The sequence below is a fragment of the Peromyscus maniculatus genome, chromosome 21 (assembly GCF_049852395.1).
Source record: "Peromyscus maniculatus bairdii isolate BWxNUB_F1_BW_parent chromosome 21, HU_Pman_BW_mat_3.1, whole genome shotgun sequence".
NCBI classification, from domain to species: domain Eukaryota; kingdom Metazoa; phylum Chordata; class Mammalia; order Rodentia; family Cricetidae; genus Peromyscus; species Peromyscus maniculatus.
This window is the reverse complement of record NC_134872.1, coordinates 48132119-48153231: the sequence shown is the minus strand read 5'-3', so window position 1 is coordinate 48153231 and position 21113 is coordinate 48132119. Positions and strand designations below refer to the sequence as shown.

At 50.4% G+C, this 21113-nt stretch overlaps 1 protein-coding gene across 16 annotated transcripts in view; it reads left to right on the top strand.

Moving 5' to 3' along the window:
* Window positions 1–21113, top strand: part of Trerf1 (transcriptional regulating factor 1) — a 223077-nt gene that overhangs the window by 136186 nt on the left and 65778 nt on the right. For all 16 annotated transcript variants that reach the window (XM_042266730.2, XM_076557706.1, XM_042266728.2 and 13 more), the window contains exon 4: window positions 11528–11642. The gene's annotated coding sequence lies outside the window, so the exon portion shown is untranslated. The remainder of the gene's footprint in view (window positions 1–11527; window positions 11643–21113) is intronic.

Here is a 21113-nt window from a genome sequence, read left to right as displayed (position 1 = left end):
TTTTTAAGGCTTGGATTCTTCCCTGAATCTGCCGTGTCCCCAGACCCCAGAAACTGGTGGTAAAGACCCTCCCACTCTGTTCCTGAGCAGGCTCCAGCTAACCCTCCAGGCGCAGCGGCCGGCCGCCATTTGGGGAGAACCAGCCTTCTCCCAGCCATCTGTGGGAGAAGGATAGATAATGGGGTGTCCCACAATGTGGCTCTTCTCAGGCAGCCTTGGGGAGCGTGGCAGTGGGGCTGAAGGGTTCGCTCGGCAGCCAAGAGCTGCTTGTTTGTTTGTTTGTTTGGTTGGTTGGTTGGTTGGTTGGTGGTTGTTGTTTTCAAGTCAAGGTTTCTCTGTGTAGCCCCGGCTGTCCTGGAACTCGCTCTGTAAACCAGGCTGGCCTCGAACTCAGAGATCTACCTGCCTCTGCCTCCCAGGTGCTGGGGTCAGAGGTGTACACTCCCATGCCCAGCTTCACAAACTGCCCTTGCAGAGGACCTGATGAGTTCAGTTGCCAGTACCAACATGGCAGTTCATTGGGGGGGGGGGGTGTCTGATACCCTTTTCTGGCCTCTGTGGACAACCGCATACATGTAACACTTGCTCACGCAAGCAAGCACACATACAAAAATAGTAAAGCACAAGTCTTTTAAAAAATAAACGCCTGTTTGCTTAGGTGGTAACTTCAGGTTTCTGAATGTGAAGGAAAGGTGCACTTTGGGTCCCGCCTCCTGTTTCTGGGTTTGGTGACGTTTTCTTGTTTCATCCGGGGCAGGTGTCTGACATTTCAGGTGAGGTAATTTGCTGTTGTGGGGCTGGTCTGAGCATTTCCGGTGTTCCACATCACTCCTGGCCCTAACCATAGATGTTAGCAGACACCCCATCTGTGACATCAGATCTCCAGGTTGCCACGGCAGGTGTGCCAGATGACATACACCCTTCCCACATCGTGGTATCCAGCACAAGACTGATGGTGTCATGTTAGAGCGGCCTTCGGGAGTTCTGTCCATAGAACGGGGGTATTTCCCAGTGAGCTGGGGCAGCCGACCTCTCTGAACCTTAGTCTCCTCGCTTATCAAATCTGGGCCAGCAAGATGGCTCAGCAGGTGGGTGCTTGCCGCCGCCCCCCCCCCACCCCCCTGCAATCTGAGTTCAGCCCCTGGACTCACGGGGCAGAAGGAGAAAACCCAACTCCCACAAATTATCCTCTGAGCTCCGCACTCATGCTGTGACACACAAAATAAATGTGATAGTAAAGTGGAGCAGACTTGCACTGTTATTCTAAAGTAGGCTCTGGAGACATCCGTTCTGCGCAGCTCAGTCCGGTTGCCACAGCCTCGTGTGGCTGTTGTGTGTCTTTAATGGCTGAGGCAGCTGAAGAACTGAGGTTTTCTTCGGTTTAGTGGGGTGTTTTTTTAAAATGTATTTTGGGTTTTTTTTCCCTTAGAAATCAAACAGTTCTTTTTTCAGGCTTCATGGACCAAGGCTATAGCCTAGTTTTCCACATCTGAAAGGCATACTTGAAGATTCTCAGGGGCTGCAAAGATGGCTCAGTGGTTAAGAGCACCGACTGCTCTTCCAAAGGACCTGAATTCAATTCCCAGCACCCACATGGCAGTCACAACTGTCTGTAACTCCAGGATCCAATACCTTCCCACAGATGTAGATGCAGCCAAAAACACCAGTGCACACAAAATAAAAATAAATAAATAATTAGCTGGGCGGTGGTGGCGCACGCCTTTAATCCCAGCACTCGGGAGGCAGAGGCAGGTGAATCTCTGAGTTCGAGGCCAGCCTGGTCTACAGAGTGAGTTCTCAGTTCTATACATTTTTATTTAACAAAGATATTATAGAAAATGAATCACTGTGTCTTCCCAAGGAAGAAAAAAATCAGTTCTTCATAGCAGCCCTGTGTGTGTGCACGTGCGTGCGTGTGTGTGTGTGTGTGTGTGTGTGTGTGTGTGTGCATGTGCATGCCTGTGTGTGTGTGTGTGTGTGTGTGTGTTAAATGTCCATGATCACATGTAATGAGTCTTTTCATGTCCTACCAGCCAGCTCCCAAATGGAGACTTTTTACTAATTATGAAAGCTCGGCTTTAGCTTAGGCCTGTTCCTGACCAGCTCTTACAACTTTATTGACCATTTCTATTAATCCGCAACAGTCACAGAAAGGTCTGGCTTCTTTTCGTTACAGACTCGAACTGCCGACTGTGTGACTGTGGGCTTTTGTTCCCTGAAGGCGCTCAGTGGAAATTCTCCCACCTTGGGTTCCTACTTCTACTCTTTAGACAGGTTCCACAGCCTCAGTACCTATCTTGTGACCAAACATGGCCATGGCACACTGTTCAAATGCTTCCTCCAGAGTCTCTCCCATGGTAACTGAGCATCAGCCATGTGATTCCAATATCCTTACCTCCCACAGACTGGTGGACAGTTGGCCTTATTGCCTTCTGTTCCTCCTTCAGGTTGTAATCTCTGACATTCTCCTCCACGACTGCGGACTCCAGCCTTGTTTTGTTTTCAGTTATACGTGTGTGTGCCTGTGTGGGTATGTGCATGTGAGTGCAGGTGCCTGGGGAGACCAGAAGGGGGCGTGAGAGCCCCTGGGACAGGAGCTCCTGGTGGATGTGAGCTTCCAGCCCAGATGTTGGGAGCCTAAGTTGGGTCCTGTGCAAGAGCAGTCCATACTCTCAACCACCGAGCCATCTCTCCAGCTCCCGTTTTAGTGATTTTTAATTGAAATCGCTGTTGTGGTCCTTGGGAAAGCCGGTGGTCCTCTCACATTCCAGCTCACCCAGGAATTATGTGGGAACAGCAGAGTCAGAGTAGTCCAGGGGTGAGGACTGAGTCTCCTGAAGCCTGGAGCTCCTGTCCGAGGACACACTTTGAGTAAGACAGGCAGAGTCCCTTCGTGTGAACAGAGGAGCTTGTTCAGCTCTCGGCTGAGTAGAACCTCATCTGAAGTGTTTCTAACTTCAGATTTTGGGATATCTGTCTGTATTAGTGAGATTTCTAGGGGACCCGAGTGTATATATAAATACTCAGTTGTTTCTTATGTATGTTACACATACAAGTTAAAGCTAACTTTATGTAATGTTTTAATACATTTTTTACTTAATTTACTGGTATTATGCATGTGTGTCTGTGTGCACACATGCCACCGTGTGCATGTGGAGGTCCCTGGATAAGGGAGATTTTTCTTCCCCTTCTTTCTTGGATTCTGAGGCTTGCTCTCAACTCGTCAGGCTTGTGTGGCCAGCACCTACCGAACCATCCCACTGGCCCATGACTTGACATAGTTTTTAAAGATTATGTTCATGACAGATGTGACAGTTCAGGAACTTTCTTCCATGCTTGCCTGTTTCTTTTGTTTTTTCAGACAGGATCTTGCTCTAGCCTAGGCTGGTCTTGAACTCACAGAGAGCCTCCTGCCTCAGCTCTTTCCAAATGCTGGGATTACAGGTGAGAGCGTAGGATTTTCTCCTGTGGTGATTCAGGTTTTGGAACATTTCAGATCAGGAATGTGGAACTGATACACCCCGGAAATGGCATTTCTGCCCCCGGAAGAGTCCGTTAAAGCACACAAGTGGCAGGCAGTAGGAAATATGTCTGTGACGTCAAACATATTTATTGTTAACGTGGCCTCTCTGAGCCTGAGTCTCCTCATCTATGAAACAGAACAGAGGCTTTCCCCGCTCCACAATGCGACTCTGAGTTAGAACGCACCACAGCCGGTGCCTGGCCTACACTCAGCACTCAACAAATAAATAACCCACGCTTACTGACGCTTCAGAAGAAGAGGAATCGTGTCACAAATCTGCGCCACCTTCTAGGTGTGGCTGAAGACCACTTACCCCACAGTTACTCAGCATGCTCTTTAAGAATCCAGCCCCAGACTGACTCACCCAGAGCTGACCAGCCAGATGCTCATCGTGAGCCCCAGGCCTCGGGCATTTTTCTGAACTTCATGTAACATCAAATTAGTCATTGGTCCTATTAAAGAATACCAGCCAGGGGTTGAGGGCGTGGCTCAGTTGGTAGAGTGCTTGCCTAGCATGCGTGAGGCCCCGGGTTCAGTCCCCAGCACCACACACACCAGGTTATGATGGTGCATACCTGCATTTCCAGCATTTGGGAAGCGGACACCAAAAGAATGATCAAAAGTTCAAGTTTATCCTTGGCTCCGTAGTCAGTCAGGGGCCAGCCAGGGCTACATGAGACACTGTCTCCAAAAAGAAAATACAAACTAGTGGCGTTCGGCGTGTGTGCACGCTGTGCACACTCACCCTAGTCCAACGCACTACCATCAGTCCCAGGGGAAACTGCCAGTTAAGCAATCACTCTCCACCCGACCCCAGCCCCAGCCAACACGGAGCTGCCCCCCCCCCCCCCCCCCGACTCCCTGGTTCTGGGTGTTTCTTGTATTTGATTTATCCCTTGATACGTTATACTCCAGGGTCACCATGTTTTAGCATTTATTGGAACTTAATTCATTTTATGAGCAAATAATATTCCTCCTGTGCTCACTCCTCCACTCACTGGGCGTTTGGCCCACTTCTGGCTCTTTGGCCCTTATGACTGATGACGACCTGAGAAGACGTTTGCCCTTTGGTTCTTGCTCATTCTGTGCCTGGGAATAGAATTTTCCCACCTTCCTACACCTGCGTGGTGAGGATCGTTGAATGGAAACAAATGCCCACTCTTGGCTTGTTTGAGAAAGCCAGGCCAGGGCCCACCCGTGCGGGGCTCCCCCAGCCCAAGGCCCTGCAGCCAGTTTCTGCAAAGTGCCTCTAGAGACCTGGCTGCCCAGGGCTGGCCTGGAGGGCCCATCCCAATATGAACTAGTTTTTAACTTACCTGTTTTTGTTAAAAGAAGGAGAAGAGAAAAGAAAAGGAAGGAAGGAAGGAAGGAAGGAAGGAAGGAAGGAAGGAAGGAAGGAAGGAAGGAAGGAAGGAAGGAAAAGAAAGAAAGAAAGAAAGGAAAGAGGGAGGGAGGGAGGGAGGGAGAAAGAAAAGAAAAGAAAAGAAAAAAGAAAAGAAAAGGGGAAAAAGAAATGAATTTAGACATTCTGCTGTCCAGGATAGCTGGAGACATTTTAGTGAAAAGTTTGAGGGTTTGTTTGTTTGTTTGTTTGTTTGTTTGTTTGTTTTCTGAGACAGGTATCTCTACATAGCCCCATCCTGGAACTCTCTGTAGCCCAGGCTGTCCTCAAAACCCGGCGATCCTCCTGCCTCTGCCTCCCGAGTGCCGGGATGAACGGCGTGCGCCACCGCCCGGCTAAGGTGGGCTTTTGCTGCAGGTGCTCCTATTTGTCTCAGGAGGGCACCAGGCTGTCCTTGCGGCTCTGAGGACGAGGGGTGGACCAGCGTGAGGAGACAGGAATAGGCAGATGAGGAACAACTGGAGAAAGGAATTGTAGTCCTCTAAACAGCATGAGTGTCTCTCTCTTCCAGAATCACTTCAGAATTCATCTCTAGGGTGGAGGGCAGCAGTTGGTGTGTGTGTGTGTGTGTGTGTGTGTGTGTGTGTGTGTGTGTGTGTGTGTCGGTCTGTCTGTCTGTCTGTGTGTATTGGGCATGCCATGGCACCTGTGTGGAGGTCAGAGGACAACTACTTTCAGGAGTCAGTCCCTCTACCTCAGTGTAGGTCCCAGAGATCGAATTTAGGTCATTGGGCTTATTCGGCAGATACTTTACCCACTTAGCCATCTCGCTGGCCTCGACACTTCGATGGTCTGTTATATGAACGCCCAGAGGGAGCAGGGCCCTGGGGGAGCTCACTTCAGGCTTGTTCTAAGGCGTAAGAAGGGTCTCTTCCTCCAGATGTTGGTCCTTGGGAAGACATGCTTCTTTCCAGAGAGTTTCCTGGATGGTCACACATGGGAAGCGGCTCAGTCCGGTTTCTGCCCCATGAAGAGATCGGCAGTCAGGCCAAGAGGAAGGGCTGAGTGTCTGAACTCGGCCATTCAGTGTGGACTTGGGCAAATCACCAGGTCTTGGCTTCCATATTCCTGTCCTAGTGACCTCAGTAGTGATTCGGGGGTGTGTACGATTGTGTGTGTGTGTGTGTGTGTGTGTGTGTGTGTGTGTGTGTGTGTGTGTGTGTGTGTGTGAGTGTGTGGAGGCCAGAGGACAGTCTCAAGTGTCTCCTCCTCAGGTGAGGTTCCACCCATCTTATTTGTTGTGGTGGTTGCTGTATTTTTTATCTGTTTGCTTTGAGACTGGACCTCTCACTGTCCGATTAGGCTAGACTGGCTGATCAGTGAGCCGCAGGGACCCTCCTGCCTTGGCCTCCCCATCACTGGTGACAGGCACATGCCACGCCACGCCATTCCCTGGGGGTCTGGGGATTAGCTTGGGTTCTCTCGCTCACACAGCAGAGCTTTATTGACTGAGACATCTCTCTATTGCTCCTGTAAGGTGGAAGTCTGGTCACCATGCCTGCCTCTTGGACCCCTAATCATTAGTGATAGGTTTGGGGCTAGACCTAGTGCCTAGGTCCCCAGCCCTGAGGCCCTAGGTGAGTCCCCAAGTGACAACAGTATCACTCTGGGATCCAGTACGGTAGCTGTGAATCCTTGAAGACCGACCAAGAACCCATGAGTCAGTCACAGAGATGGACCTCCAGCCTTGCCCAGCTGTCCATGGCCTGACTGAGCAATCTTTGTGGATTCCTCTGGATTTTCACTTCGAGGGAGGGTCATGGCTGTCCCCACAGTAATGGCCGCGCCATTGCCAGGGCCTGTTGGGAGCACAAGCATGCTCAGTGTAGACCTGATTCATGGGACCCTTGTGGGTGGGACATCCTGTCTCTCTCTAGGAGAGGAACAAGGCTGTGTGGCCAGTGAGGGGCAGGGCCAGACTGGAGTCGGGTCTTCTTAGCCTCACCACTCATGGTCTGTGCATGAGTCGGGGTGCTGCCCCTTACAGACACGTCAGGGTCCTGCAGCCCTAAGCTTTCCTGAGGACTGAGCCTAGGGCCTGTGTACTCAGGGTGATTACCACTGAGCTACACCCCCAGGCCAGCAGTAAGTTTAATAACGGACACCTCCTGAAACCTCGGCCTGTACACCCACGCCCTTCTCACATCAGCGCTGCCCAACTGATTTTACCACTGGCCAAACTGAAGCTCACCAAGACGCAGTGGTGTGCAAAGAACAGCCCTGGCTCACCCAGGACGTCTCGTACACTGGGAGGAGGGCAAAGGGGCCCCTCTTTTGAATACGCTGTGCCAGCTTAGGAAGAGGGAGGAGTTAGCAGGGATGCATAAATAGTTCCTGGTTTCTTCCGGGTAGCCTGGTGGAACTAATTAAAAACAAACAAACAACGAAAATGCACAGCTTGAGCGCCTGCCTTCCTGCCTTGACTGACGCGGAGACTGGAGCCCGGGGACTAAGCCAGGAAGCGGCTTACGGCTTACGGCTCCCCGCCACAGGACCTTTGCATAGGCCGACCTCAGCACGGCTCCTCTGCGTCCTTTCTTCTTTGCTTCACTGGGCTCGTTTTCCTGGGGACAGCGCTGCCAGCCCTTCTTTGTGCTGGTCTAGAACCGCAGCAGCCACACCTCGTTAGGTCACCGCCGCTGTCACCGTCACTGTCACCGTTGTTTCTGATTCCTGAATTGTTGACACCAGACTGTGAGCCCCCTGGAGTCAGGGCAGAGTGGCTTCATGTGACTCAGGTGTTTGCCCATCAGAGTGAACGGATGCTTGAGTGGACTGCGTTAGTTAATTTAGTTCCCTGCCCTAATTCCAGCCACTCATTTCATCTTAGGAAGAGAGGGCAATTGTAATTGTCTGCTCTTGGACATTTTTATAAACTGGGGGAAGAGGTGCTGTTCTGTATGTGGGGTGTGTGTGTGTGTTGCTCTGTATGTGGGATGTGTGTGTTGTTCTGTATGTGGGATGTGTGTGTTGTTCTGTATGTGGGGGGGGGTGTTGTTCTGTATGTGGGGGGGGGTGTTGTTCTGTATGTGGGGTGTGTGTGTGTGTTGTTCTGTATGTGGGATGTGTGTGTTGTTCTGTATGTGGGGTGTGTGTGTGTGTGTGTCGTTCTGTATGTGGGATGTGTGTGTGTGTGTCATTCTGTATGTGGGATGTGTGTGTTCTGTATGTGGGATGTGTGTGTTGTTCTGTATGTGGGGTGTGTGTGTGTGTGTGTGTCGTTCTGTATGTGGGATGTGTGTGTGTGTGTGTGTGTCATTCTGTATGTGGGATGTGTGTGTTGTTCTGTATGTGGGGTGTGTGTGTGTGTTGTTCTGTATGTGGGATGTGTGTGTTGTTCTGTATGTGGGGTGTGTGTGTGTGTCGTTCTGTATGTGGGATGTGTGTGTGTGATTCTGTATGTGGGATGTGTGTGTTGTTCTGTATGTGGGGTGTGTGTGTGTGTTGTTCTGTATGTGGGATGTGTGTTGTTCTGTATGTGGGATGTGTGTGTTGTTCTGTATGTGGGATGTGTGTTGTTCTGTATGTGGGGTGTGTGTGTGTGTTGTTCTGTATGTGGGATGTGTGTGTTGTTCTGTATGTGGGATGTGTGTGTTGTTCTGTATGTGGGGGGGGTGTGTGTGTGTGTGTGTGTGTATGTGTCGTTCTGTATGTGGGTGTGTGCACATGTGTGTACAGATACCGGTGAACTTGTGCAGCGGGCATTTTATCGAGCCCCCCCCCCCAGCCCATAGCTAGCTGTTTATGTCTCCCTTAAGTCTCTGTGATGAACCCATCGTTAGGGAGTTAAGGGGGCACCTCAAGGCTGACGTGCAGTAGATGACAGTCTGAGTTGCTGGCCTGGGCTCAAGGCCTACTTGAGAGACCAGCCCTTCCAAGAACTCGTGGTCCACAGGGAGCCCAGGATAGGGCTGTGAACTGACTCCTCACTCCCCAGAACTGAGCCCCCCCCACCTCCCCCTCTGCCATCTCTTGGCTCCCCATAAGGCCCACTGTTCAGATGCCAATAGCTGTTTCGACTTTTGTACACAAACATGTCTCCCCCAGAACCGGCTCCTCGCCGACGTTCGGAGTTAATGATGTACCATCTCCGGAGCGGCACAGACAGCCTTCAGAAACTTCCGTTGCCATAGGAATGTTTACGACGAGCCTCTTGATAGAATTCCGTGAGCAGCCAACTCCAAAATTGCAGATGCTTTAGGTTAGAATGGGGGAGTGAGGGTGTGTGTGTTTGCATTAAAAAGAACACAAGCCTTTGAACGGGGAAGTTTTCTTCTTCAGGGCTAGCTGCTTCTAAAGTTTAAAGTAAGAGCTGCTTAAAAGCAGACACGTGGAGGCTCTGAGCATTCGCTCTTGAGATGGGTGAGAAGGACTTGGAACGCCTCCCTCAGGCACCAGGCAGTCGTGAAGACACGAGGCACTGAAGGCTTCCCACCCCTTCCCTCCCTTCCTTCCTTCCTTCCTTCCTTCCTTCCTTCCTTCCTTCCTTCCTTCCTTCCTTCCTCTCTCTCTTTCTTCCTTCCTTCCTTCCTTCCTTCCTTCCTTCCTTCCTTCCTTCCTTCCTCTCTCTCTTTCTTCCTTCCTTCCTTCCTTCCTTCCTTTCCTTCTTCCTTCCTTCCTTCCTTCCTTCCTTCCTTCCTTCCTTCCTTCCTTCTTTCTTTCCTTTCCTTTTCTCTTTTTAAGCTGACTGTCACTAACAAAGGGTTTCTTGATTTTTTTTTTTTCTTTCTTAAATCAAGATGGCTGGTCACGTAAAGGGGCTCCCCGGGCCCCACATAGTGGAAGGAGAGAACCGACTTCTGCAGTTGCCCTCTGAGTGCCACGGCCAACTGTGACTCCTTCAACCCCCCCCCCATGAGCGTGTGCACACACACATGCATACAAATCTAATAAATATATCTGGTTTTAATCTTTTAAATATTTGTTTGTTTTAATTTTGTGTGTACTGCATGTATTATTTTGTGTTTACCTACATCTCTGTACATGCCTGGTACTGGCATGAGCCAGAACTGGGTATCCCACTTCTCTTGTGACTTAAGTTGCAAATGGTCGTGAGCCGCCATGTGGGTGCTGAGAACTGAACCTGCATCCTCTGTGAGAGCAGCCAGAGCTCCTGGTTGGTTTTGTTGTTGTTGTTGTTGTTGTTGTTGTTCCTTCGGTTGTTTTTATGAGGCAATGACTCACTGGTTGAAGAGCTGGCCACACAGGCATGAGGGTCGGGAATTGGAATCCCCAGAACTCATGTTAACGCTATAGATGCTGGGTGAGCGTGGCCACCTGCATGTAATTCCAACACGGACTCAGGGTCCATGTAGCAACTGGTCCATGGCGAGCTCTGAGCTTACCAGAAAAGCCTGTCCAGTGAGTAGTTCCAGCAGTTCAGGAAGACTCTAACGTCAGTCCTGAGCCTCCACACACGCGTGTGAGACCCACAAGACAGGGGTTATTTTTATAGCATTAAATGGAATGAACACCAGCGGTCCTCTTAACGTTTTGAAAACGATGTACTTTCTGGGACAGAGGTCTCGTTGTTCTCACTTGAGAGGCGTGAAAGGGGCGCTGGGGGACAGAGGAGCTTGCACTTCGTTTCCTGATCATGGCAAGTGGGTGACGGTGCGTAGCTCCAGACGGCTGGAGACACTTTACCAGAGCTGGCGTTGTGGTTCCTCTTTCTGGAGAGAGTCCCTCAGAACTAACTTTCCGTAGTCCAGGGGGTGACTTGAAATTACTCCTTATGTTTAGCCCCTCCCACTTCTCTGAACCAGGACCCCTGCCAGACCTTAGGGGGGCGTCTGTGCAGCTGTGCCCCACAGCTGTGCCCCAGGAACGGGACTCGCCAGTACGGGGTCCCTGCCTCAGTCCATGAAGGAACCAGAAACTGAGAGTAGACGATTAGGAACCGTCACATCCACTCGACAATAATCTGCTATACTGAATAATTAAAAATAAATAAATAAAGCTTTGTCTTTGAGTATCTTTCCATTTCTCTAGCAGTTAATTTGTCTTACATATCAGAAAAGTATTTGTCAACTGCTTAGAAATTAAGATGCAAAACAAACCATTCTTTGTTACAGACGGTTGGAGAAGTACTGTGTCACATCACCTGTAGCTAGGCACGGATGGTTAGAGAAGTACTGTGTCACAGCACCTGTAGCTAGGCACGGACTGTTGGAGAAGTACTGTGTCACAGCACCTGTAGCTAGGCACGCACGGTTGGAGAAGTACTGTGTCACAGTACCTATAGCTAGGCACAGACAGTTGGAGAAGTACTGTGTCACAGCACCTGTAGCTAGGCACGCACAGTTGGAGAAGTACTGTGTCACAGTACTTGAGGAGTACTGTTCTGTGGTACCACGGCTCCCTTTCAGCTCTGTCTCGCTGTTTTGAGGACCTCATCTAAGTCATCTTAGTGGCCTCTTCTTCCTCAGGGTCCTCTGGACACACTGCACAGTTTGGGGAAGGTCTGTGGTGAGCGCCTGCCAACGGGCTCCCCCAGTGCGTGGGAGGGTGAGGGGAGCTTCTGGAACAGTGGCCTCTGCCAGATGATGGTGATGTGGGAGTGAGTGATGCGACAGTGACCCTGCCTTGTCCTTTTCTCTCAGACCCAGGTCGCTTCTTCCCTCCTGCCCAGCAGTATGAGAACAGCATGACTGGCCAGCCGCAGGAGAAGCCCCCACAGCCAGGCCCCCAACGCAGCCAGCCGCTACCGAGGTCAAGGTGAGCTTGCTCGCTTCGAGGAAGCAGATGCTTCGTTTAAACAAATCGTATGTACCCTGTCCGCCCTCATGGTGTGCAGGAAGAATGGAAGGTTCCGGGGAAGGGGTGGGCTTAAAAAACTCGGGCACAGCCAGGCCCACACCTTTAATCCCAACACTTAGGAGTTCAAGGCCAGCCTGGTCTACATAGGGAGGTCCAGGCCAGCCAGGGCTACACAAGGTGAGAGCCCGGCTCAAAAGAAAACTGGCGAACAAACACACAAAACACCTTATGCTGGGACTCGAGAGATGACTTAGTAGGTGAAACACTTGCTGGAATCCCTGGACTCCGAGTTAAAAGCCAGGTACAGTGGTGAGCGCTCGTAGTCCCAGCGATGGAGAGCTGCGGGTTGGAGGCAGGCCGGTCGATCCTGGAGCTGGCTCAGGAGCTAGTGTAGAATCCTGGGGAAGGTTCCAGGCCAGTGAGAGACAAAAGGTGGAAGATGAGTTACTTTCCTAAGCCCTGCACGGAGGGAAGGGTCTGTTCGGGTTTTCCAGTTTGTGAAGGGTATGGCCTGTCACAGTGGGGAAGACACGCAGCTGGAGCCTGAGGTGGCTGAGGATACTGTGTCTGAAGTCGGGAGGCACAGAGAGCTGAATGCTGGTGTTCCACTCACATCCCTTTGTGTGTTTATTTTGAGACCCCAGCCCATGGGATGGTGTCAGCCACACTCAGGGTGGGTCTTCATTCCTCAGTTAAAACTTCCTGGATACCCTCCTTCACCTGGAAGTCTGCTTCTAGTAATCCCAAGTCTTGTCAAGTTGACGGTAGACTGACCATCACAGACACGTGGTGGAAAATTCTTCTTAACATTGGGACTGCTTCTGCGTCTCTGTAATTTCTGTCTGTGGGTCCGTCACTGATGCCTGGAACCTCAGACTCACCTTTCAGACTTCTCTGTCTTTGAATTTGAAGAAGTGCCTCGTGATATTACTTTTTTTTTTTTTTTTTTTTGCATAGATCGTTCCTAGACACTGATGTCACTTATTCACCTTATCCCTCCCTCCTCTCCATGTTGGAAAGGACTTCATTAATTCCAGGCTTTGCTTGGTCAGTAGCTTCCTCAACCTGTATCATCCTCAAGAGTCTTCCATTCCTCACTCACTGAGACAGGCTCTTGGCTCTGTTCAAGATAAAGAAAGCCTGTGGCCGGCATGGCAGCATAACCTGTGTCGTCAGCGATTGGGGAAGAGGCAGGTGGCGTCCAGGCCAGTCATGGATCCATAGTGAGAGCCTGTCATGAAGAAAATAAGAAGGAGGAAGAGGAGGAAAAAGAGGGGCGTGGAGAAAGACAGACAGACCTAGATTATCTTTCTCTCTTCTTAAAGTAGATTGGTTGTAGATTCTCTGAGAGAGTTTGGAGTGTGTATTGAACTACTCTTGTGGAATCCTTCATCATATTCTATATATAATCTCTTCAGTTTTTAAAAAATATTTTAAAAGTCCATGAAAGAATAAGTGTTCTTGTATTATTGCATTTAGTTCTGTCTACATGATCAACACAGTAAGGTTGACTTTGGGGTTTGATTTTGTTTGCTTGCTTGTGTTTGAGACAGGGCCTCTCTGTGAACCTAGAACTCAGCATATAGACCAGGCTGGCCTCAAACTCTCAGAAGTACTTTGGTCTCTGCCTCCCAAGTGCTGGGACTAAAGGCATGAGCCACCACAGAAGACATAGTTGTTGTTCAAATCATCTATATTACGTTCTTTCCTGATGCTGTATGCTTAGTTCGTTAGTTATTGAAAGAGATGTGCGCTGGGAACATGGCTCAGTGTTGTTTTCTTGTCTGACCCCTAAGGGTCAGTCCCCAGCTCCACAAGCTCCCGAAAAGAGAGAGAGAAATGTGTTAAAACGTCTCATTGAATTTGAACTGCTCCTTGCAATGTAGACATTTTTACTTTATATATTTAAGGCAATGCTCTTTGGTGTGTGCCTTTGGTTATTATCTGTCTTGCCTGATAGATTAGCATATTCCTATCATTCCAGCACTCAGGAAGCTGAGGCAGGAGGATTCCAAGTTCAAGGCCTGCCTGAGCTACCGGTTGGGATGCCGACTCAAAAACCATTAGAAAAAAGATTCATTGCATGGCTTAACGATGAATTAGGGTCGCTGGTACCATGTGCATGTGTTTGTAAGTTTTCTGGTCTTTCCTCTGAGCTGGCCTCCCCTTTGTTCTGCTCTCTATCTTAATTAGAATCTGTGTATTTTGTGCCTGTTTTCACGGGTTGCCCCGGATATTTTAACAGCTATATTAAAGTCTAAAATTAACCAGTGTTTCCCCTCCTCCCAAATAATACAGAACCGCAGGCTGCTTTCATTTTAACCGTTACCTCCCCAGTTTACGTGTTATAATTCGCTTGTGATGTCCCTTGACCTGATTTCCCCCCTAAAACCAGACGTTTTGTTTTCTAGTTAATACAGATTTCCCCTCATGCCTATCCACCTTCTTTTCTCAGACTTTGGGGTTGTTCTTTCTTGAAACTGGAGTCATTTCTCATCTCCCTGAAATACAGTCTTTGACATCATCATAGGGTTTTAACCGACAACTCTTGAGATTTGCCTGTGTGTGTTTAGAGGTTTTCTTTTTGTTGGTTTGTATTATCGACGACTTTTCTTGTGGGTGTGACAAAATACCTCACAAAAGCAGCTATCCTGGTGCAAGTCACAAGTGGTCACAGCACGCTAGTGCTCAGCTGGCCAGGACTCCAGCCCAGGGCATGCGGCTGCCCAAGGTTACCTGCAGGTTTTCCCACCTCAGTTAGCCTAATCTATGTAATCCCTCACAGACACACCCAGAGACTTGTTTCCATGGTGATTCTGGTAGGGTTGAACAGCCAAGCGTGAGGACCACAGTGTGGGGAGTGCTTTCCCTTGCTTTGTTTTGAGAAGTGGCTTTCTTGTGTGGAAATCACGGCACGAGGCCCCTGGCACCGAATCTCCCCAGGAAACTTGATTCTCAGCAGTTGTTTGTTTGTGAGAGGGTCTCACTGTGTAGTGTTGGCTAGTCTTGAACTCACAGAGATCCCCCTGCCTCTACTGGAGTTAAAGGCATGTGCCCCTTATTGGTTCAGTTAGAAGTGTTGAGTAGAGGCCATGGCCATGCCCCCCTGACGCGCCTGGTCTTGTCTCATCCCAGAAGCTAAGCAGGGCCGGGCCTGGCTAGTACTCGATGGGAGAAGCGTCAAGCTGGGTTTCTGCTGTTCCATCTTGTCAGAGACTCTCTGTCTCTGTCTCTCTGTCTCTCCCCACCACCACAAGAGTGCTATTGAGCAGAAACCTCTAATCCTTTTTCACGTTAGAGTGAACCAAGGTCCCGAGAGGTCACTGTCACAGGCTAGTCTGGGAGGACTGCTTATGTCCCTCTTCAGCCCCTTCCCTGTCCCCAAGACACCAATGACCATTTTGGACGATGATGTTCCCAGAGAATGTCAGTTTGTGAGGGTGCTTCAGACAGCGATAGCTTTGGGAGATTTATTTGAGTCTGTTGTTTATCTCCCACGAGACAGGAAGTGGCTTCTGCATACATGGTGGCCTGCTTCTTCAGTGGTCACCAGCAACCCTCCTCCTTGTCTCCATCCTGCCAAGGGCTTCTGGAGGCCAAAGTCAGGTGCCCCGGGCTTCTCCTCTGGACCCTCACTTGCTCTCCTCACTTTTGCCCCTTCTTCCCCACATGTCCCCTTCCCTCGCCACCCCGTCCTTTCCTGCTGTGGCTCTTTCTCTTTCCCACTGGTGAGCCTTTTGTGGAGGACGGCCGTGGAGCCCCTGGGTCGGGTGGGGTGTGACAGCTGTGGGGCAAGAGGAGCTCTGTGTGACCCTGCTGTAGCATTTCCAGGGTCGCCTCTCTGGGCTTCCATCTTGTCACCCAAGGGCTGAGATGAGGGCTGGAGACCTTGTAACCTGGGGCTTGGAGGCCATTGAAAGCACTTAACAAAACTCTCTGGCAATTAGGGGACGAAAGGGTTTATTTCAGCTTACAGGTTACCGTCCGTCATTAAAAAGTCAAGAGCTCAAACATGAACTTGCAGCAGGGATGCTGCTTTCTGGCCCACTCCCACTCCCCTCCCATATCACTTAGTGATCAAGACGTGATTACAGGGCAGCCTGATCTAGGGGGTTGCTCATGGCCATGCTGAGAGACCAGATCAGAACATCACTCATGGCAGAGCTGAGAGACCAGATCAGAACATCGCTCATGGCCATGCTGAGAGACCAGATCAGAACATCGCTCATGGTCGAGCTGAGAGACCAGATCAGAACATCGCTCATGGTCGAGCTGAGAGACCAGATCACTTGGTGGCCGTTGCTTTTGTTCAATAATGCTTCAAGTGGACAGAGCTGGTTTAGGAAATGGGATAAAAGTGGGGTTGAGAATCCAGTGTGAATGGAGAGTCCCAGCCTCACTAGTGATGGCAGTCTCTGAACTGGAGCATTTAGCAAATAAACCAAGGAGCTGACTGTGACATGCTCTTGTCGTCCCAGCCCTTTGGAGGCAGAAGCAGGACAATCACTTTAGATTAGAAACTCAAAGACTGTGCAACATAGTGAGATTCCATTTTAAAAGCTGGACATGATGGTTCACACATATAATCCCAACACTTGGGAAGCTGATACAGGAGGATCACTATGAGTTTGAGGGCAGCCCGGGCTACAGATGTAATTTCAGGCCAGGCTGGTCTACAGAGTAAAATCTTATCTCAAATAAGCAAAATAAAATAATCTAAACGTAGACACAACACATGGCTAGACATTGCTTGCAGAGGCTATCAGCCTGGCTTCTGGAGGTGAGCCTGAGATATCCCCACCCTCCACACACTCCTGTACGCTCTCTCCAAACTGTTCTGTGCCATGCCACAGGGGTGGTGGAACCTCTCACTGTGGACTTTTCTCTTATGGAGCCCTAGGTGAGGGGTGACCTAGCTGCCCATAACCATGGTCTTCCGGCCAGGAGAGAAGGATGGATCCCCAACGCCCATTCACCTCCATGTTGTGTGCGTGCCCGCATATGTGTGGATGATGATAGCGTGGGGTGATGTACACACCGTAGCAAGAACACGGAGGTCAGAGGACGGTTCTGTAGAATCCCCTCCACCTCCACATGGCCTCCAGACATCAAACACCTTCACCCACTGAGCCGTCCGCTGCCCATCTCCATCCTCCAGGTTTCCTTCACCTTCTGCTTGGCGGTTCTGTGCCCCCAGGTATGGGTTAGGTCACCTCCTGATTTGATATTGATGAAGTAGCCGCTGTTGTCTCGGTGCCCACTGCTTGTGTGACTCTGGGCTCCGTGTGGTGGGCATGGGGTATCAAAAAAGGCATAAAGTTGCTGCGAACCTACAGGTTCCCTAAATATTAACTGATGAAAGAAAAGGACTCATAACCAACAAGTGCATAAAGGATCAGGTTTCTTCAAAATGCTGGACACTCAGAGAGGGGTCTAAGGAAGAGAGTGCTGTGCCCATGAGTGGTCAGGGAAGGCTTCCTGGAGGAGGGAGACTTGTCACAGCCAGTGGTGCGGGTAGGTGAGGTGGCAGCAGAGGGAGCCTGGTGCATTCGGTTGTAGAAATGGCGGGGCATGGTCTTAGAGACCATGTCCTTACAGGCAGCGAGACCCTGCTGGTGTCCTTACAGGCGGGGAGACCCTGCCGGTGTCCTTACAGGCAGTGAGTACTTCCATACCCCCAGCTGGCCTCCATGGCCCCTCCTGCAGATCGCCAGCTGCTAGCCTATGCAGATCCCTAGGAAGCCCTGCAGTCTGCTTACCTGTGTGTCCCCGGGCTCCTTAGTCTATCTGGCTACTCATAAGCATCATCATCTTGAATGTCCTTTGTCTTAAGTTTCTCCCAGCACCTGGGTCCCCAGACACAGGGACTGGCACCTTTCTCCAAAACTTCAGAACCATCTCATGTCGCTTGGTTGTTTGGAGCGATGGAGGTGGCTAGGCAAGCTGGGCATGGAGGTGGATGGGATTAGGGAAGGGTTCTTCTCTTCTCCTACAGTTAGGAGATGATGTCCTGATGGTCTCAATCAAATGAGTGGCCAGGCCCACACGCCTGGGGCTGAAGGCCCGACTCCACAGTGAACCTCAGTCTGTTACCAGCCTTCTGCTGGGTGATTCAGCCTTCCTGCCCCTCCTTGCTCCACTTACTCAGAGCTGTAAGTCGAGGTTGATGCTTCCATCCAGCGGGCCTTGCCCATGGGGAGCTCAGTGGGGAGATGAATAGTCCCCACTGGTGATTCCCCAGGGCAAGGGCTTGTCCTGGATACACCTGTGGAGCTCATCCCAGAGCCGGGAGGCAGGGTGCACCACGTCCGGGCTGTCTGGGGAGCCCGGGCTGCCAGAGTGACTGGGTGTGGAGCCAGGCGGGGCCGGGCCAAGGCCTCCTGTGCTTTCAGAGTCCTGTCAGAGCTGACAGAAACATGTTCCCATCTGAGTCATTAAGTGCTGCTTTGGAGACTAGCCATCCGCTCCTCACTGTTGAGTGAGTGGTCTCTCTTCTAAAACTACCTTAAGAACCTGACGGGTAGCGCTCACATGCATGTACCATTCTGTTATTTCTATATCTCTGTTTACTTGTTTATTTGTGGATTTTTGAGAGGTCTCTCTCACTCTGTGGCCTAAACTGGCCTCAAGCTCATGGCAGCCCTCTCGCCTCAGTCTCTTGAGTGGTAGGGAGGCAGACATCAGCCACTGTGACCAGCTATTTACTTTTTAAATTACGTTTATGTGTATGTGCATGTGTATATACATGCTCACATGTGGTTGCATGCACATATGCATGTGCACGTGGAAGCCAGAGGACAACCTTGACCTTAGGTATCCTCTTTGTCTTGTGAGACAGGCCTCTCATTGGCCTGGAACTCACAGATGAGGCTACATTGGCTGACCAGTGAGCTCCAGGAATCCTCCTGTCTCTGCTCCCCGGTGCTGGGTGCAGTACCCAAGGAGGCCATAAGAGGGGGTTAGATCCCCTAATGTGGTGATATATTGTGTATCCTAACAGACAGAGCCAGCTACTAGATTAGACATAGAGGCCAGACAGTGGTGGCATACACCCTTAATCCTATCACTTGGGAGGCAGAGATCCATCTGGATCACTGAGTTCAAGGCCACACTGGAAACAGAGCCAGGCAGTGGTGGCACACACCTTTAATCCCAGTACTGGGAAGCACACACACCTAGAAAGGTATATAAGGCGTGAGGAAACAGGAACTAAGGCAGTTCAGCTGAGATCCTTTCGGGTGAAGACTCGGAGGATTTCAGTCAGAGGATTCTTGGAGTTGATGAGGTCATAGGTGGAGGCTGTGGCTTGTTCTGCTTCTCAGATCCTCAGGCAGGTTTATTAGGGTACACAATATATCACCTCACTGGTGTGGAGTTATAGGCCATTGTGAGTCACCATGTGGGTGCTGGGAATCAAACTGAGGTCCTCTGGAAGAGCACCCAAGTGCTTTTAACTGCTGAGACATCTTTCCAACCTTCCTTCCCCAATAGGATAGATAGATCGTTAGGGATCACCTAAGGTACTAGTATGGAGGAAGATCTACTGTTTCAATATCAAGGTCCAGGATTTTGGGGTGTCCTGGGGAGCATCTGGGAAACCCCTTACACTGAGTTCCCTCTTGAAGCTCTGAGGTGCAGGAGCGGAAGTCACTGCCCAACAAGGTCACAGAGCTGGTCCTCTGCTGTAGTCCAGCTTATCTTTATGTGGGGTTTGCATTTCCTGAATCTTTAGCAACGGGGTAGGGTTGGGGGAGCAGGGCAGGGGAAGTGGGCTTAAAGGAGCCCTGTCTCAGACTGTTTCAATTTCCGGTGACAAGAAGATAATCTGTGAGCTCAGAATCAAACAGACACAGGGAGACTTGGTGTGAGTCCAGAACGCCGAGGGTGGAGGGAAAGGATGGCGCATGAGAGCTGGTCAGAGGCAGCAAGACATGGCCAGCCAGCACAGAAACAAATAGCAGTGTGTCTGTGTTCTTGGAGAGTGCTCATGGCATGTGTCATCTGGCCTGGGCCCCATGCAGGCGCTTGGCTTGAGAGCCGGTGACTTCTGTTCACGGATCCGTCTTTTGGGATGTGGACTTCCGGACTTCCGCCTTCCTGGAGCGCCCATCACTCAGCTCAGAATGAGTGTACATCAGAGAGACCATAGGTGACTGTGTCCCTCGGCTTGTTTTTTCAGAGTTGACCTCATGCTTTTCCTTCTAAGTCTGGGAGGCTGGAATGAGGTCTGAAGGCGTGGGGACCTTCAGCCATCCGACCAGATGGCACACGTGGAGCTGAGGCCATCCAGGCCTGCATCCCTGGGATGGCCCTGCTAGACCGAGTATCCCTAGTTCCTCAGAGTGACTGTCATCCAGTGGAGGAAAGGTTGCAACCTAAAATAAGGCAGTGGCGGCCATGCTGCCGGCTTCCTGAGAGCTTGGGCTTCTCGGCACAGGAAATGACAAAAGCCTTACCCTCTCTGTACCAGAGCTGAGCTGAGATGACTCCAGGCCCCCTGGGTGCACCCTCTTAGACTTCCCGTTAATGGGTATTATTGTATTTTCGGTGCTTTAAATTTTAAAAAATAATTTTATGAGTGTTTTAGCTGCATGCATGTTTATGCACCACATGCATACAGTGCCCTCGGAGGCCAGAAAAAGACCTCAGTTCCTTTAGAACTGTAGTTGGTTGTAAGCTGCCGTGTGGGTGCTTGGAATTGAACCCTGGACCTCTGGAAGAGCAGCTGTGTGCTCTTAACCACAGTTTTGTTTGTTTGTTTTGATATAGGGTCTTACTATGTAGTCCAGACTTGCTTTGCTTATGAAATCCTCCTGCCTCAGCATTCTAGAATTACAGACATTGCTGTGTTCCAGGTAGCAATGACACTATGATTTTTCTTTTCCTGGGGGGGCTTGAACTGCTCAGAGTCTGGACCCCAGACAGCAAAGGCCCATCTTGAAAGGTCTCAGCTTTGGAGTCATGCTGTCTTGGATCCCGGGGTAGTCCGGGAAGGTGAAGCAGAGTTGTGTTGCAGAGGAAGGAATGTGTGACCATGAGGTTATAGGGAAGTGGGGAAAAGACCCATTTAGTTACATCATGTGACTGTGTCACCGGGAGCACCTGAAAGCACAGAGTCTGGTGACCTGAGACCTGTACACAGAATCAACCACGAGGTCGGAGAGAGATGCAGTTGCGGATGGCCGTGGCCTGAACAGCATCTGGTCAGGGTCTAACACACCTTTGTTACCACTAATACCAGGTGAGAGAGTCTGGCCTGGCCCATAGCCACATTCAGAGCTGTCCTACACACTCACACCTGCACACAAGTGCCAACATGAACTCCAGGAAGCTACCTACAAAGTCAAGCAGAGGTGTAAGTTTTGTATTTTTTGGTGACTGCTCTGCCTGGTGGGGGTAACTGAGCCTTCTTCCCATGATGCTTTGGGT